At 37.5% G+C, this 5,567-nt stretch overlaps 1 pseudogene; it reads left to right on the top strand.

The window, feature by feature from the left end:
• Positions 1-638: 638 nt before the first annotated feature.
• On the top strand, positions 639-1,620 carry LOC132424197 (DNA-directed RNA polymerase I subunit RPA43 pseudogene; annotated as a pseudogene).
• Positions 1,621-5,567: the final 3,947 nt, after the last annotated feature.

The raw sequence follows: 5,567 nt of genomic DNA, 5'->3' as shown, positions 1-5,567 counted from the left end.
ACACTTAGACATAAATCACAGCAATATCTTTTTGGTTCTGTCTCCTGGAGTAATAGAGATACAAACAAAAATTTTCAAATGTGACCTAATTAAATTTAAAAGCTTTTGCACAGTCAAGGAAACCATAAACAAAACAAAAAGACAACCTGCAGAATGGGAGAAAATACTTGCAAATGATGCTACCGACAAGGGATTAATTTCCAAAATATACAAACAGGCAGCTCAATATCAAAAAAACAAACAACCCAATCGAAAAATAGACAGAAGATCTAAATATAGACTTCTCCAATGAAAACATACAGATGGCCAAAAGGCACATGAAAAGATGCTCAGCATCAATAATTTTTAGAGAAACGCGAATCAAAACTCCAATGAGGTAACACCTTACTCCAGTCAGGGCAGTCATCATCAAAAGTCTACAAATAATAAATGCTGGAAAAGGTATGGGAAAAAAAGGAACACTCCTACACTGTTTGTGGGAATATAAATTGGTGCAGCCACTACACAGAACAGTATGGAGGATCCTTAAAAAACTAAAAGTAGAGCTACCATATGATCTTGCAATCCCACTCCTAGGCATACATCCAGAGAAAACCATAGTTCAAAAAGATACATGGGTGGCAAATCTGACCAGTCCCATGGCTGCGGGTTGCTCAGCGTCTCCGCGGTCGAAGGCGGCCTCAGAAGGGCCGGTGGTGGGACCAGCCGGCGTCTTGCCTTGCCTAGAATTGCCTACCTACGTGGCCGCTTGTGCGCTCGTGAATAGCCGCTACTCCTGCCTGGTGGCGGGGCCGCACCGAAGACACATCGCACTGTCGCCCCGCTACCTTAACGGGAAACGCACCGGTATCCGAGAACAGCTCGATGCCGAGCTCCTGCGCTATTCTGAGAGCCTTTTAGGTGTACCCATTGCTTATGATAACATCAAAGTAGTGGGTGAATTAGGAGATATTTATGATGATCAAGGACACATTCATCTTAACACTGAAGCAGATTTTGTTATTTTCTGCCCCGAACCAGGGCAAAAACTTATGGGTACAGTTAATAAAGTGTCTTCCAGCCACATTGGCTGTTCCTAAACCTGAGCAGATGCCAGCCGAGCAGTGGCAGACTCTGGATATAAACATGGGTGATGAACTAGAATTTGAAGTATTTCGTTTAGACTCAGATGCTGCTGGAGTATTCTGCATGCGGGGAAAACTAAATACCACTAGTTTACAAACGAAGTGCTCTGCAGTTTCTGAAGAAGTAACAGAAACTGGCACTGAAGAAGCTACTGAAAAACCTCAAAAGAAGAAAAAGAACAAAGACCCAGAGCCATATGAAGTGGAAAGTGGTACCACAGAGCTAGCAGATTTTGCAGATGTTACCATGAAGGAAGAGACAGATCTGCAGATTAATAGCAATGTGAATGGCCTCTGGGAGGAAGAGCCGAAGAAGAAGAAAAAGCATCAGGACCCTGTTTTCCAAGGCAGTGACTCCAGTGGTTACCAAAGTGACCATAAAAAGAAAAAAAGAAAAGAAAGCACAGTGAGGAGGCTGAATTTACACCACTTTTGGAACATGCACCACTTTTGGAACATGCACCTAAAAAGAAAAGGGAAAAGTAATTTTCTTTAGTGCATTTTAAATATGATTTGGTTTTTTTAAAAACTGATTTACACAAAACAGATGACTAAAGTTTGAACTATGAAATGTTTTGCATTCCAATACTTTGCAAAACAGGGAACATTTGATGAGGAGTTGAGTTTTTGGTGCTAAAATTACAAAACAGATAAATTTGGGAAATGCCAGTATTATTAAAGTGCCGTTTTACTATATACAGAATAGAAAGGTAAGAGCTGCCCTCAATCTCAACTCCTTCATTCTTCCAGGGTATACATTCTAAATAAAATGATTTCTACAGTCTGCAAAAGGACTTTTAAAATACAATGTTATTTCATATCATACAGAATGAGTTTTGAGCTTGGGTTTTTGGGTTTTTTTGTTGTTGTTACAGGTTTCACATTTAGTCATGATGTTACATGACATGCTATTTTGCTTTGTTTAAATTACCAGTTTTAGGATTTCTTTTATCATGGCTATTACAGTATTTCTACTGTTTAACTTAGAATGGTTTGCCAAAGGAGTTTCTGAAGTTTCCAGAGCTCTTAAGAACCTTGCCACTACTGACTGTGTGGTAGGAAACAATATTCACTATTCTTTTCTTCTAGGTGCATGTATGTTGTTTTCCTTTTTCTCTCAGTCTAAGAGGTTGATGGAGAGGCTGTTTTCTGACACTTGTTCATTTGTGCCTCAACCATTCTGCTTTTGTTGTGTGTTGGAGAGGAGGAGTCTGCTGAAGGCAGGAAAAATGTGATTCTGACTAGTGGGGAATTTCCCTACTTTTAATATTTGAGTTAAGCGACTAGAAATTATTATGAAGAGAAAACAGCTATTCACTGCTTTCACTGAGAAAATGTGGAATATGTCTTAACTATTGGAAAACCGTGAAGAATGAAATGACAAGCTGGTTCAGCCTGATAATCAATGCAAGGTCGTATTCATTCATTTAACAGGTATTTGATGATCTGTGTGTAAAACATATTCTACTGAGGTCCAGAGGTATAATGGCAAACAAGGCAGAAATAATTCCTTCCCTCATGGAATGTCATAGGAAAAACAGATGCATATATACAATATAAGTAAGAAAATACAGAAAATTACTACACAATATAAGTAAGAAAATACAGAAAATTACTAATTGTAGTAAGTGCTACAGAGAAAAAGAAGATTGTCTACTCACTGTTAGTTGTGATCCATGGCAGTCATTTTCATTGCCATTTATCTAGTATCAGACATAGTACTGGTCTTACATTGTTTAATGTTTGTTAATGTATGGGTTCCCATAGTAGTAGATCCAAATCTGTAATGATAGAATATAGAATTTAGAGAGTGGCAGTCATTCACCATGTTTGTCTACAAGCACATGTGCCAGACAGTAGAAATGTGCAGGCCAGTATCTTTCCTTATCATTAGGTTCATGTGAGTATTTAGCCCTCAAAATGTAGCTAGTCCAAATGGAGATGAGGTATCAGTATAAAATACACATCAGATTTTGAAGATGTACAAAGAAAGAATGTAAAATATCTCAATTTTGTATATTGGTGAGATTATAATATTTTGGTACAGTGGGGTAAATAAAATGTTACAATTAAAAAAAAAGATACATGCACCCCAATGTTCATTACACCACTGTTTACAATAGCCAAGACATGGAAGCAACCTAAGTGCCCATCAACAGATGAATGGATAAAGAAGATGTTACAATATATGTATAATGGAATATTACTCAGCCATAAAAAAGAATGAAATAATGCCATTTGCAACAACATGGATGGACCTAGAGATTATCATACTAAGTAAGCCAGACAAACATCATATGATATCATTTATATGTGTAATCTAAAAAAATCATACAAATGAACTTATTTACAAAAGAGAAAGAGCCTCACAGACATAGAAAACAAACTTATGGTTACCAAAGGGGAAAGAGAGTTGGGGGAGGGATAAATTAGGAGGTTGGGATTAACAACACACACACTAATATATGTAAAATAGATAATCAACAAGACCTAGTATAATAACCTCTAAGGGAAAAGAATCTGAAAAAGGAATATATATATATATATATATATATATATATAAAAAACTGAATCACTGTGCTGCACACCTGAAACTAACATGATTTTGTAAATCAACTATACTTCAATTAAAAAAAGAGTACTCTGATCCCTTGAAAGGCAAAGCATGTGCAAGTATTTTTTTCAATGAAAATATATACATAAGAGTTCTTTTATCTTATCAAGTAAAGAGTCAACAATTAAAATATCTGACGTAACTGTATACATTTTTCCATTACTGCTATAAACAACTACCACAAATTTGTCTTACACAACAAATATAGATTATAATTCTGGAGGTCAGAAGTGTGGCGTAAGTCTCCCTGGGGTAAAATCAAGGAGTTCATGTTTTTCTGGAATCTCAAGAGGGAATCCATTTCCTTGTTTTCCCAGCTTCTAGTGGCTGCCTGTATTCCTTGGCTTATGGTCCCTTCCTCCATTCTCAAGGCCAGCACCTGTGGGTCAAGTCCTTCTCACACTGCATCATTCTGTCCTCTTCTTCTGCCTCCCTGTTCCACTTTTAAGGATCCTTGTGATTACATTGCATCCGCCCCCAAATCCCAAATAATCTCCCTTTTTTAAGGTCAACAGATTAACAACCTTAACCCCATGTGCAACCTTAATTCCTTTTTGCCCTGTAAGGTGACATATTCACAACTTGCAGGAATTTGGACATGGATATCGTTGTGGGGCCATTATTCTGCCTTCCACGGTAACTAATATCATACCACTGCTATGCTTTTAATGGATATAAATCTACAGGCATTAAATTTTTTCTTCTGTTCTTATTATAATTTATTAATTTATACCCCATCATACAACAACACAATGTAACATGAAGGTACATTTGGTAGTAAAGGATGGCATTTAATAACTCATCAAATATTTATTGGGTGTTTACTATTAAGCAGACTGTTCTAGGAGCTGAGGATATAGCAGTAAAAATGAAATTAAAAACTTCTGTGGAGCTTATACTTTAATAGGAGAGACAAACAACAACATAAATAAAATACATAATACGTTAAGTACATTTGGAGAAGGGTAAAAAGTGTTTCATGTGTATGTAGATAATGGGGGCAAGGGATAAGAGGGAAGATTCCATGGGTTTTTTAGACTGAGGGACCAGGGAACCCTGACAGAACCATCTAGCCAGTTGACAGTTGTATAAATCTCACTTTGGTTAAAATGGCAATGGGTACAATAACCCTGAAATGGGTGCTTTCTTAGTGCAGCAAAGGCAGATGGAAAGCTGTCACTCTAAGAGAGGTGATTTGTGATGCAGCAGAAACTATGGCCTACCAGGCCAGCCTTTACATAGTACCTAATCAATAAGCCCAGATATCACCAGCAGCCAGTGGCACTCAAAGATGTGGTTCTCCGAAATGAGACAGAGACCCCTATGGCTCTAAAATGCCTACCCCAGTTTTACTACCCAGCTTTCATCCCCCATACTGGATTGCTTTTCTCACCAGGAAGTGAAAAACCTCCACTCAGTCTTCAAACGTTAGCAATAGAGGTCAATGAGGTGACATTTTAGTTTAAAACTTAATTCTGACAGAAGAAGATGATTCAAAAAGGACCTTGAAGTTGTTGCTCTAAGCAACTAGAAGAAAAGAGATTCCAGTTACTGGTTTAGGAAAGATTTTGAGAAGAGCAGATTTGGGGAGACTTTCAGCATTTTATGTTGGCTTTGAGTTTCCTGTCTGCTAGGGAAAAAGAGACATGATGAAATACGTGACTTAAGGCATCCAACCAACATTTCTTCAGGGAAGTAAAATTTTTTGTTAGAAGTGGCAACTTTTTTGCCACTGGTAATATCCATGAGGAAGGATTCTTTCTCAAGCAGACACTTGGTTTCTCTACAGACATTTCCTGACTCTTTTAGCATGAAGAATGACTTGTTTC

This window comes from Delphinus delphis, chromosome 4 (assembly GCF_949987515.2).
Source record: "Delphinus delphis chromosome 4, mDelDel1.2, whole genome shotgun sequence".
Classification (NCBI taxonomy): Eukaryota; Metazoa; Chordata; class Mammalia; order Artiodactyla; family Delphinidae; genus Delphinus; species Delphinus delphis.
The sequence above is the reverse complement of the archived record's forward strand: the minus strand, read 5'-3'. Positions and strand labels throughout refer to the sequence as shown.